Source organism: Hirundo rustica, chromosome 17 (genome assembly GCF_015227805.2).
Source record: "Hirundo rustica isolate bHirRus1 chromosome 17, bHirRus1.pri.v3, whole genome shotgun sequence".
NCBI classification, from domain to species: Eukaryota; Metazoa; Chordata; class Aves; order Passeriformes; family Hirundinidae; genus Hirundo; species Hirundo rustica.
Genome location: NC_053466.1, coordinates 473,451 through 486,896, shown reverse-complemented (window position 1 = coordinate 486,896; position 13,446 = coordinate 473,451). Strand labels below are relative to the sequence as shown.

At 50.8% G+C, this 13,446-nt stretch overlaps 1 protein-coding gene across 2 annotated transcripts in view; it reads right to left on the bottom strand.

Annotated features, from left to right (window-relative positions):
- The window catches only part of RIMBP2 (RIMS binding protein 2), an 85,658-nt gene extending 72,486 nt beyond the window's left edge, over positions 1 to 13,172 (bottom strand). Inside the window, exon 1 of one of the 2 annotated variants that reach the window (XM_058422845.1) lies at positions 12,744 to 13,172. The gene's annotated coding sequence lies outside the window, so the exon portion shown is untranslated. The remainder of the gene's footprint in view (positions 1 to 12,743) is intronic. The other variant, XM_058422846.1, reaches the window with a different exon arrangement.
- Positions 13,173 to 13,446: the final 274 nt, after the last annotated feature.

Sequence of the window (13,446 nt, the reverse complement as noted above, 5' to 3'; positions counted from 1 at the left end):
ACGCTCCTGGCTGCAGCACCCATCCAGAGCCTGGGTGCCCATCCACATGTCCATGCAAGGACGCACCGAACCTGCAGCTGCAAAGTGCGTCCCAAACTGGGAACTCCAGAATTCCTCCAGTTCTGCCTCGCTGCAGGAACGGCTCCTGGCTCCTTGGGCACATTCCTGGGGATGGAGGGGCACACACAGACAGACAGGTGTCTGTGCTTCCTGGGGCTCTGGCTTAGCAGGAAAGCCAACTCCAGCTCCTCACTGCTCTTTCCAGGCTGTTGTTGAGGTTCTGAGCATGCCGTGCAGTGAAGATGGGCAGCACAGTAACCACCACACAAAGCCGAGGAACAGCTGCTGGCAGGAAAGCAACCTCACCTTCCCCAGGAGCTGGCAGCTTGAACCTGTTGATTTCAGTAAAATGAAACCCCTCCTTCCTCTCGAGCCTTTGCTCTGGCGACAGACACAAATCTCTAGCTGGAAAAGCAGACATACACACATCTTCCGGCCTGGGTGTGGAAGGTTGTTGCCTTTAATAATCTGGCTTCCCCCCTAGTTTGGGGTGCCAGTGAAACTGCTCAGGTGGCTGTCAGCTCTTTCGTGGGATCAAGAATGAATGAGTAAGATGTGTTGATCAGCAGACAAAACAATCCTCATATCTCTGCTCAAACACCCTTCCAATGTTAGCCAGACTGAGCAATTCCCAGCACGACTGCTGGAAACACAAAGTTGGGCTTGTGGCTAATTACACAGATCCAGCTTCGGGGGAATGGTGATCTTGGTTGTCAATGGGAAGATTGTTGATTCGATGTTTTGATAAATAAATTTAAAAATTAGAGCTCACTTGTCCCTTGCAGCTCAAAGTAAGAGAGAACAATAGGCAGCCCTGGAGGCTGTCCAGGCATGCAGTCCCAGCACTGGAACAGAAACACCCAGAGCTGCACCACCAGAATGATAAAATGAATGCAGAAAGATGACAAGAAAAAAACCCTGATAAGCAATAAAATGCTCACACCAACCAATGGAAAACACTGCAGAAAAGCTATTATTTATTTGATTTGAACTGTGTGGCAAAGTGAACTACTTCCTTCCAAATGAAGGAACAAAAATCAGCTAAGGGCTGGGCTTTTTTCTTTTCTTTTTTTAATTGGAACAATAAAATCCTCAGCAACCATATTCACCTATAAACTACTGAACTACCTTTCCACAGTTTTCCACACTATTTTCCATCTCAGATCAGCATGGCTCTGTGCTCCCCATCTCTGCAGCAGACATTCTGTCTCCTGCTCCATCCATGAAACCTCACCAATCCAGCGCTGCTGGGAGCTCCACGGAGCAGATTCCTGTTCGCAGAAGCCTCCTCTCCCTTCTCACATCCTGCCCTCCATTCTCCTCTTTCATGCCCTCAGTATCTCACTGGCCTGCCCTTCCAGTTCAAACATTTCTCCATCACTCTGATTTTCATAATGGCTCTGGCTGTAGCTGGCACCAATTCTCCAAAGTCTGAGGTTTCCCATATTTTTAGCTACTGTGCCAAATTGCTGTGAATTTAATTAGTTAAACACCTACCTGCAGAAATCTACCCTAAATTCAAAGTGAGAGTTTGCTGTCAAAGTTTTTATGACGAATCCAAAGCAACCTTGGGACCTTCTGGGCAGGAAGCTCTGATGCAAATGGCTCATGCTGCTGTGGGAACCCAAAAACCACTTCTAGCTGCGAGTCTCAAAAGGCAGAGTATCACAGAACTCAATAAATCCTGTGGCCAGAGCAAGAAATGAGATTGCTGGGGAAAATACGAATCTGACAGAATAACTGCTTTATTTATTACTCTTTAACACTCTGATATCAGATTTACAAGGATACACTAAGATAAAGAGGCAAGAGACACGTCTGTACTACTATTTCTTTCATAAAGTATAAGTATCAAATCATTTAGCTAATTTACAGATTAGAGAAAGCTTATTGAGCATAAGGCTGGCTGATTTCTCCATTTTATTCCTGCTGCTGTGTCCTGGCAAACCGGGGTAAGAAATCCTCCTGTGCGCAGTGTGCACAGAACCATCCTGCACCCCCTGCTTTAACTCTCATCCCAAACCTGGATAAACCTCCTGGCCAAGGAAAGAGCCTTAATGAGCACCTGATAGCCAACCATGGTCAATCTTCTGGAATATTCTATTTAACAGCAAAATTCACACCACCTCATGTATTAACACAGACTACACATTCAGGTTTGATAAAAGCACAAAGGACAAAGCTGTCACAGCCCCGCTCTGCAAAGCTGTTACAGCTCAATTTTTAGCAACATGGATGGATGAGCCACTGCATCACCCTGCAGGAGCCCCACACGAGCAAACAGAACACCCATCTATTCCACGGGGCTCCTGGTTTTTATTTAAATGAATTATGTATCAGCCAGACCAATTCTTCGTTCGTTTCACACATGTAACTAGTGTATTTCTTACTGGAATTATCCCACAGTGATAGCACCACAAGTCTAAGGAGAATCAGACCTTTAAGTATTATCAACGGAAAATGTAAATCCTTTAAAAAGGATTTGAGGTGGCTTTTTATGAGAAAATGACAGTCAGGAAAACGCCTGAGTGCCTCTGACACAAACAACAGGACGAGAGCTGAGGATTCATCTCTGTGAAGAAATCTGAAAGCCAGACTGAGGCCAGAACTCATCTGACAGCAGCTGGTATCTCTCAATAGCCAAAGCATCCCCGTTTTGGCAGCAGCAAATCACCGCTCCGGCAAAAACAGGAGCTCCCCTCGGGAGGCAGACGGCATCCCGGAGCTGTCCTGCGAAGCCCACGGCTGGAACCAGCAGGGCCGCCTCCAATTCCACCGGCAGGGAATGGACGTGCCTCCAATGCCTCCACCAGGGCTCTGCCATAATTATAAATGATGTCATGACCGAGTCTGAAGGGATCTGCCAAAGCAGAACCGGACCTGCAGGGAGAGAGCGTTTCTTTCCCAGTGCCAGGCTCTGCCATAAGCTCTGCTGGATCCGTGCCCACGGGAGCAGCCAAAATCCTGCGCAGACAGAGCCCTGCAGCACGGCCCCGGAGCCTGCAGGCTGCCCCAAAGCTGAGCAGAGCCCTGCAGCATGGCACTGGAGCCTGCAGGCTGCCCCAAAGCTGAGCACAGCCCTGCAGGCTGCCCCAAAGCTGAGCACACAGAGCCTGCAGGCTACCCCAAAGCTGAGCAGAGCCCTGCAGGCTGCCCCAAAGCTGAGCACACAGTGCAACCCTGCAGCACAGCACTGGAGCCTGCAGGCTGCCCCAAAGCTGAGCAGAACCCTGCAGGCTGCCCCAAAGCTGAGCAGAGCCCTGCAGGCTGCCCCAAAGCTGAGCAGAGCCCTGCAGGCTGCCCCAAAGCTGAGCAGAGCCCTGCAGGCTGCCCCAAAGCTGAGCACAGCCCTGCAGGCTGCCCCAAAGCTGAGCAGAGCCCTGCAGCACGACCCAGAGCCTGCAGGCACAGCTTTGGCCCCGAGAGCCTGGCAGCGCAGCCAGGCACGAACGGGCTCAGCAGAGCCTGTGGAGCACACATCAGACAGGGCTGTGCCCACACTGCTCTTGGCTCCTCAGGGCCAAGGCACCCTCAGGACAAAAACCACAGCTCGCTCCAGGTCGAGATCAATTTCTTATCCCAAGAACCTGGGATCGTCTCTATGGGAGTTATAAACGATGCATCAACGTCTATTAGCATCAAAGGTTTTTCAGAATGTGCACTGAGGTTAAAGATGTTCATAATTAAAAATGAATCCATTTATCATACAAAATGGAAAATAGGAATCTTCACGGGATTATTTTGTTTATCATTGGAGGTATACAAACACCTCCACTGGAGTTGTCTGGGCCCCCTGACAGTGAAAGAGGAAATGGGCGCTTTTAGATGTAACTTATACCCACTCCAAGACAGGTACTGAAAACAGAAAGCTTTCTTTCTCCATGTGAGTTTTGTAAGTCATTACTGCCTGAGCATTAGTCATTCCTCACGGTCCCTGTGCTGGAGCTAAACCTGCCCCTTTCTGGCCAGACAGCAAATTCCCCCTCACCTCCCACTTGCTTTCCCTGTGAGTCATTTAGAGCTGCCCTGGACCCGCTCACATCTGTGCCACAGCTCCATTCCAGGTGGAACCGTGCCCAGAACAGCTGCTGCCACCTGCCCTTCTCCAGGAGAGCTCTTTGAGTAAAGGCAAGTCAAATAACTGTGTCACCACAGGTCCAGGATTAAGCCCAGGAAGTGAGAATCAATTTACTTTGACTCTCCTATTAAGTTATACAAAGATTGGTTAAAGGATTTTCTTTCTCTCCAGCCTCCATCCTCATCCTGTATAAGCAGAAGGGTAGAACTGATGGTATGCAAGCCTCATCTATCTTCCTCTTTGATCCAGTTAATGAAATTGAGATTTGTTGCAATTTCCTGCTTTCCATCGTTTAAGGAACATGGTTACTTTGAAGATTCCTTGGAGCTTACAGTATTTTTCCTTATAACTAAATTCTATTTCTCCTGGATATCTTAATTCTTTATCACTGCCAGTATAAGTTGTTAATAGACATCTGTCTGAAGCATTCTGACTGACTGAGCCCCACAAACTTAAATTCTGACTTGAATGGATATAAATACTTTTCTAGAAAACGCTTTTGGCTTTTTCTCTCCCTCCCTGACACGAGAACCATGTGTCTCTAACTGCTGGCGCAAGCACTGGGGCAGCACCTGAACAACGACCTCAAATATGCTGAAATGGGAGAGAAGGTGTCTTCATGCAGGTGATGGCTCAGCGGGCAGGTCAGAGCTGGAGAGGAGCAGGACAGCTCCTGTCTCTGCCAGAACATGGAATCCACATGGAGTCCTGCCATGGCTGTAGGCAGGCGTGGAAAGGGAAAAATGCCTCTCCTCTCTGGGTGACAAGAGCAGGTGGGTGATTACATTAATAAACTTCCAGAGCAGACAGCACGCTAAATTCAAGCCACTGTTCATGCAGGAAGGGAATGGATGTCTTTAAATACATTTTCTCTTCTAAACTCCAGAAAAAGAAAGGCAAACCCTGGCCTGATTTTCTCTGAAAGAACCCTTCCTTAGAAACCTCCAGCAACCTCTTGATTCTCAGCAGGGTTTTTAGGACCAGGAGAGTTCCCTCTCAGCTGAAGAAGGAATTTATTCTTTATTTTTAAGGTTGTAGCAGCAGATCTAAGGTTCCTCTCCATCACCCATCACAGGTCTGCACAACTCATATCCCAGTCGTGACATCCCCAGAAATTACAGCTTGGAGACCTCGAGGTGCAAAGCATTGACCTGTACTATCCAGGCTGAGGGGATAAATCAGCAGCAATGATTTACAGTCAGCAGGAACAGGTGAGACCGGAAAGCTCCAGGACAAATCCTCCCCAAGTGCTCAGACTGGGCCACACAAAACCCCAGGTCTGCCTTACAGACAAATCATCGAGTGAGGATGGGGAGGCAGCGAGTCCCGTTAGGTAACGCACAGATGAGAATATTTTCACACATGGATAACAGGCAAAATGTTCGCCGGCAACGCAGCGGGAGGGTTTCCAGCGAGGTATCAGAGCCACGCTGTGCGCCCAGCCTCTGAGCCAAGCTCAGGGATGCCTCTCGCAGCACTTGGAACAAACGCTCTTTGCTTTTCTGCTGGGGAGCAGCTCCTGCCAGCCCCAAACGCCGTGCCTCCCCTGTGCCCAGACAGGCGATAAAAGGGGATTTGCAAAGTGAGCCAGACGCATTTCCTGCAGGGAACTGCTCCCCTCGCACAGCCCTCGGGAAAACCTGGCGCCTTTTTCACAGACTGTTCTTTCATCGCTTCACTTGCCTGTATACAACTGCTGGATCTTATTTTGGTTGTTTGTTTATTTTTAATTTATGCATCAGGAAATGACTGAAGATGTGTCATTGTACAGAACCCTACACAACTCCTGGTGAGATTCCCCAGTGGAGCAGAGCTTTGGTGTGGGCAGCACATCCAGGTTTGGTTCCCAAGAGGTATAAAGGTGTAAAAAGGCGTATAAATGTGTGTATATAAATGTGTAAAAATATGTATAAAGGTACATAAAGGTGTATAAAGGTGTACAAAGGTGTACAAAGGTGTACAAAGGTGTATAAAGGTATATAAATGTGTATAAAGGTGTATAAATGTGTGTAAAGATGTATAAAGGTTCATAAAGGTTCATAAAGGTGTATAAAGGTGTACAAAGGTGTACAAAGGTGTATAAAGGTGTACAAAGGTGTTTTAGGCAACAGAAGTGTGGAACTGTGTGTGAAGTTTGGCCAGGAGATGGTTCTGGCTCGCAGGAAGGAGGAGGAGGAGCTCTTACTCTGTGAGTGGCACATTGCTGTCATTTACAGAACGCTCCTTTAGCAAACCAGGACCTAATGAATCACCAAGCATTAAAAATTGATCGTCCTCACGCAGCATTTTTAAACCTGCATTGATTGATGCTTTAATTTTGCATGAAGCACCAGGGCCCAGCCGAGATCCCTGCGAGGTGAAGGGGTGGGGGACAAACTGAGCGGTTCTCTGCGTTTGCTCTGCACTCGGGTCACTTCAGAACTGGGATGAGCAGAGCTCTCAGAAAAGCAGGAGGGCTCCCAGCAGCCTGCATTTAATGTTTATTTGGTCATTACCTGGCATGCCAGCGTTTAAACTGCTCTGCCCTGCAGGGGAGGCAGCCAGAGCCGCTGCAAAGCATCTCAGCCAGGGAGGAGAATTGACCTGACAACCGAGGGCACAAATCTTGTGCCAGAACAAACCATCCACAAGATTTCTACAGTCATCGTACATAAAAAACCTGATCAGACTGCTGGCTGCAGACAGAGCCTTCTGTCAGGCCCAGTATGACACAAGCACATTTTCCCAAACTACTTAAAGGTTATGTAATGGAGATCTGCAGAGCATTAGCCGCCACATGACGCGTCCCACTAAGATCCCAAACTGCCACCTACAAAACTTCATTAGCAAGCACTGAACAAGGGAGAAGGGAAGAAATACACCCCTGGAGCTGGCAGGGAATATTCCTGAGGTTCCAAACCCCGTGCAGGATTGGGGGCAGGGAGGCGGGGAGAGCAGAAAGTCAGAATTTACCCGGAGCTGAAACTGTGAGCGCTCAGAGCAGGGAAATGCAGCAAAGGGGGGCCAGGCTGAGCCCTGCAGGGCTGGTTCCAGTGACAGCTGTGAGCTGCATCCCACGAGTTCTGAGCTGCATCCCACGAGTTCTGAGCTCCATCCCCACGAGTTCTGAGCTGCATCCCACGAGTTCTGAGCTGCATCCCACGAGTTCTGAGCTGCATCCCACGAGTTCTGAGCTCCATCCCCACGAGTTCTGAGCTGCATCCCACGAGTTCTGAGCTGCATCCCACGAGTTCTGAGCTCCATCCCCACGAGTTCTGAGCTGCATCCCCACGAGTTCTGAGCTCCATCCCCACGAGTTCTGAGCTGCATCCCACGAGTTCTGAGCTGCACCCCCACGAGTTCTGAGCTCCATCCCACGAGTTCTGAGCTGCATCCCACGAGTTCTGAGCTGCATTCCACGAGTTCTGAGCTCCATCCCCACGAGTTCTGAGCTGCATCCCACGAGTTCTGAGCTCCATCCCCACGAGTTCTGAGCTCCATCCCCACGAGTTCTGAGCTCCATCCCACGAGTTCTCAGCTCCATCCCCACGAGTTCTGAGCTCCATCCCACGAGTTCTGAGCTGCATCCCCATGAGTTCTGAGCTCCATCCCCATGAGTTCTGAGCTGCATCCCCACGAGTTCTGAGCTGCATCCCACGAGTTCTGAGCTGCATCCCCACGAGTTCTGAGCTCCATCCCCACGAGTTCTGAGCTGCATCCTGCAGCTCCAGCCAGAGCCCAGCACAGCGCCCTGCAGGGACCCTGCTGGGACAGGCCTTGGCGAGGAGGGGCACAGGTGTGGGACAGCCTCTGACTGATGCCAGAGAACACTCAGTGACACTCCCCACACCATGGAAAAGGCACCATGGCTTTCCACACAGCAGTAACAAATGCTCCTTTTACTCTTTTTACAGGAGCAATTCCATAGAAAGAGCGTTTCTTCAGCTCTACTAGAAGGAGGTACAGAAATATTCAGCAGGAGCTGTAAAGGTAAAATCCCATAATATATTCCCCGTTCTAGGGGAATTTAACTTTGATTTAGGGTTTTTCTAAGCCAACCCTAAACAAGTTAACCTTCCTCAATTAAAGGCTTGTTTTCCTTTCAAAGCTGGCAAGAGAGGGTATTACTGTCATTTTTTTCCATCACACATCTAGAGTAAAAACTTGATGAGGCTGTCTATAAAAATGATTAATGCTCCTCAGTGGAAGAAAATAAATCAGTCTAGTTCCAGCGGAGGTGGAGCACGGGAGAGGGAAGGGGTGCGTGCGGTGGCTGCCCAGCAGCTCACCGTGATCACATCACGCCTTGGGAAGAGGAGCTGGCTGTAGGATGATCTTTAAAGGAAAAACAAAGAGGGTTTCTAATTGCAATGATATGAGAGCAGGGAAGAGAAGCTGTGCCATGCTGTAATATCCTCAGTGCCTTCCCCAGCAGCAAACACTGGGCACAGCAATACCTCCTGCCCTAGAAATCAAGCCTGTTTGTAACAGAAAATACAAAACTTTATGACGATTGTATATTTTAAAAAAAGCCAAAATCAAACCCACAGTCCCATTCCCTCTGTCCTGACACCTGCACTGTAAATGTTTGTACCAAACCACTGCCACCAGCAGGGCAATGAGGCTCCACCCCAACCTGGACATGCCCCTGAGCACAACAGAGAATTTAGCTAATCAAACGTTATTCCAGAAACGTCAGAGCAAATTCAAATTCTTCTGGCACTCAGCAATGTTCTTCTGTAGATCAGCAACACACAATGCAGGCTGTCAAGTGATTTATAAGCAGCATCTAGAAGCCTCTGCTGGGATTCAGCATCCTGATGGAGAAAATAATATTTGGTCTGAAAATCTCATTTCCTAAGCAGATAAAATAAATAGAATGTAGTGGGAAGAGTTCATTATTATTCCCTTTTACAGAAGGAGAACAGAGCCCAAGAGATGTGAAACTCTTTGCTCAGGGCCATTCACACAATCTGTGGCAGAGCTGGAGGCCCCACTCTGATCTCCTGATCCACACAGACCAAAGTGAGGAGCCACCAGCCTTTGGGCTGACTCTGATCTCCTGATCCACACAGACCAAAGTGAGGAGCCACCAGCCTTTGGGCTGACTCTGATCTCCTGATCCACACAGACCAAAGTGAGGAGCCACCAGCCTTTGGGTGACTCTGATCTCCTGATCCACACAGACCAAAGTGAGGAGCCACCAGCCTTTGGGTGACTCTGATCTCCTGATCCACACAGACCAAAGTGAGGAGCCACCAGCCTTTGGGTGACTCTGATCTCCTGATCCACACAGACCAAAGTGAGGAGCCACCAGCCTTTGGGCTGCTCTGATTTCCTCCCCCAAATCCCAGCCACTGGTGGCTTTACAGTCTCCATTTACAGCCTGATCATGGCTCCAGTAGGACATTCACCAGGGTGGTTCCAGAGCACAGAAAGCCCCAGGGACCCCAGACTGCAGCCCCTGAGCACCCCTGGCCCTTCCCAGAGCCCCTGGGAGCAAAGCAGCCTGGCCAGAGCCCTCTCCCCCTCCCCTGGGCACAAACTGCTCCCATGGCACCTGCTTGGAAGGAGCTGTGTTCTCCCAGCGCTGTGGCTGCACTCAGTTCAAGTTTTATTCATGGCATTGGGATATATTTTTCAATTCTAACAGCAAATGCTGTTCTAACAGAGGAGCTGCTTCTGTCAGCAGCACCCTGTGGCAACCCTCATCGGTGGTGGGCAGGCCTCTGACACAGAACATCAGCACTCAGAGGGGCGATCTCCAGTGCCACCAGGTGTTTTCCAGAAAATCTGAAACGGATTTCAGGTCCTTGGTCCCAGGCACGGAGACCTTCCAAACATCAGAGAGGAACTGTTATCTACACAGCCTGACATTCTGTCAGAACAGGATACGCACGCTGTGAAAGGGGGAAACAAAGGATTTACACAAAATCCCAGTTTAGTCAGAACCTTGTGCTGAATGATAACCCAAAAATAAGTCCCAGGAAAAAAGTCGTGACTAACAGACATTTCAGCTGGTGTGACATATTTCGAAGCCGTGATGAGGGCCTGAAACACTTTCAGTGAAATGACAAACAGCCTCGACTGTCAAACCGTGCTTCATTCAACATAAATATTGAAAGGACAGGACACTGATGCATGACCAGCTAGTTTCTCATTACAGACTAAAGTCAGCGTGATTTTGGATATTTCATTTTGGTCTGTGGTGAGGCATTTGACACACGAAAAGGAAAGTCCCTAATACCCAAGGAAATTAGTTATCCAGTGCTCACAGGCTTCTCATTTCTCTTGTGGCAACCCAGAAAGGTTCCGAGCTTTGTAACAGGAGGCCCGTTGTGCTGATGTATTAATTTAGCGCTCAGGATCACCCAGCTCTCTGAACTGCAGTGGTTGCACGCAGGAGGGTGTGCACACCTAACACAAATCCGAACCAGAGGCACGTCCAAGGAGGTTCAGCCTGTACGGGTGCAGAAGTACAGACACGGTTTGTACCAGTGTGGGACTGGTCACACCTAGCGAGAGATGCTGCAGATTTCTGAGCTTGCATCTGTCAGTTAACTAAACCAGCTTTTAGCAGCTATTCGGAGCATTTTCAGGCAGATGTCTGTGGCACTGCACTGCCCCATGTTTTGTTCCATCTCCCCTTCCCTACCCCTAAAACCCACGTGCTGGTTTAGAGCCGTAACTTGGTTTTAATTCTAGAAATTCCAACAGAATGCCTGTCTCAGAAAGGTGCTGCAGGTAGAGACAAATACATCAAGCTGGATATAGAGCCGTGCCCCTCTGTTCAGTGCCTCCAGCATACACCAGGCTGTATTTCAGCAGGCTGGGACTCGTTCAGGTATGGAACAGGGAAATCAGGGCTGCTCTGCAGCCTCAGACAGCACTGCCCCTTCCCTGCTTTCATCTACAGTCCGTCTTTTCCCTATCAGAAAGAAAACAGTCTGCACAAAGCCACTGACCAGGACCATCCGATCAAAAAGGAGCAACAAAGAGGAACCTAGAAAAGGCCCAACCTCCTTTCAGGCACTCGAAGTAGCACACACGTATTTCAAAGGCTGTCTGCAGTGGTGAGTCCTGGCTGACATCTGTAACACTCAGTCTGAATTACCTTCTTCATTTGTCAGCTGGGCAGACTTGAAAGCTCTCCTCTAATAAAAACGTAACACCTCCTGATCAAAAACACCAAAATACAAAGTGACTACAGCAACTTTCCTATCAGAGCCACACGCTGTTATTTTTTATCATATTGACGTTATGGGGATGCTGTAACTTCCCCTCTGCTGCTGGGTCTGTGTTTCAGTAATTCATGCTGTTTTCTTAAGGCAGCTCTTCTATCTTGCCAAGCAATAATCCTCCTTTTTATCTGGATGATAACAATCATGGTATTCTTCCCCTGTCACAGAATCGTTGGTGCAATTCTCAACATTGCAACCAAAGGCTTTGAATTCAGGTATTTCTTCAAAATGCATCCAATCCCTTAAGAAGCAGGCTCTGTATTTACCAGGTGCAGGGTCAATAATTAGTTATTCTGCTGAGTTATTTTATAAACCTGCATCACAAAACAGCCCAGGCGGTGTTTTACCACTAAAATAACAGGCAGCAGTAGCTTTAGAAAGAAAACCCGAAGCTTTCGTGTGCACGGAGATGGTGCTCAGTGCCAGCTGCGCTGAGCCCGTGCACAGCTGTAATGTCGCCCATCACATCTCCCGGGAAGGACACACCCCTGCCGGCGCCACGGGCAGCAGCCGGCTTCGGAGCGAGGTTCCGAGCCCCTGCAGTGTCCCCTGGAGCAGCGGGCACGGCACGCTGGAACGTGCCAGTTCTGCTGTTTACGGGAATATGCAATAATAAAATGATATCGTTCTGTTCTGCGTGTTCTCTGCAGAGCAGACACCCCCAGTCCTGCTGTCTGTAATGTCCATGTGTCTGTCTGCACCTATCCGCAAATCTCGGCGTTCTGTGAAAAAAGGATCCGGTAATTCGGTCTAATTTAGCATTAGGTGCCAGACAAATGCCACGTATTGGCACGGCCGGGGGCCGTGCGGAGCAGCAGCGATGACTTTGCCATGACACGACAATGCACACACGGGCAAAGCAAACACGTTCTGTGGAGATGCACCGCGCTCGGGGCTGGGGCAGGGACAGCCGCTGTCACCGCCACGGAGCAGGAACACAGCCATCAAACCTGCCCGAACGGCTTCTGCTCCACTGGAAACCCGCGAGGGGACTGGGAAACGACATCAGATTAAACACCATTCGGAGGGAGGATGGAATAATCTAGCAAGAGTTTAATCCCTTTACCTAGCGCCCGTGCGCGATGCACATTTTGCTATTCACAGCAGCACCGAGGCGGCGTTCAGTGAAGGGCATCACCAAATCGCTGCAGAATAATAAAGTTTGCCTGCCAGCCATGAGAGTTACCGGTGCATCGCCGCTCGCCACAAGGGGATTGTCCCCCTGCACACGCATCCCCATCCCCATCCCCATCCCCATCCCCGCCAGCTCCCGGGGCCCGCAGAGCACGGGGCAGCCCCGGCTGCTCTCGGGGAGGGAGAAATCCCCCGTACCTGAGATCCCCCCGTGCCTGTGTGCGATCCCCCCGTACCTGAGATCCCCGTACCTGCGCTCAGGCTGTGCCGAGGGCCAGCGGATTCATGCGGGAGCGGAGCGGGGCCGGCGCAGCTCCGGTACCGGCGGTGTCGATGTTTCAGCAGCTCCGGTACCGGCTGTGCTCGGTGTTTCAGCAGCTCCGGTTCCGGCGGTGTCGATGTTTCAGCAGCTCCGGTACCGGCTGTGCTCGGTGTTTCAGCAGCTCCGGTTCCGGCGGTGTCGGTGTTTCAGCAGCTCCGGTACCGGCCTTTCCGCAGCTCCGGGGCCGGCGGTGCGCGCTGCCGACCTTCCAGCAGCCCCGGTGCGGGTGCTTCAGCAGCTCCGGTTCTGGCCCTTAAGCAGCTCCGGTGCCGGGGTTCAGTAGCTCTGGTGCTGGCGGAGCTCAGCCCTTCGGCAGCCCCGGTGCCGGCTTTTCAGCAGCCCCGGTACCGGCCTTTCCGCAGCCCCGGTGCCGGCGGAGCTCGGCCTTTCCGCAGCCCCGGTGCCGGCCGCGCTCGGTGCCGGCGCTCAGGGCCAGGCGGGCTCCGGGAGCCGAGCGAGCATCGCGGCCGCGCCGTGCGGCCGAGCCTCTGAGCGCGGCGCGGTGGCAGCCGCCCAAGATGGCTCTGGGGCTCTCTCTGCGGGCTCTGTGCGGGCTCTCTGCCGGCTCTCTCTGCCGGCTCTCTCTGCGGGCTCTCTCTGCCGGCTCTCTCTGCCGGCTCTCTCCGCGGGCT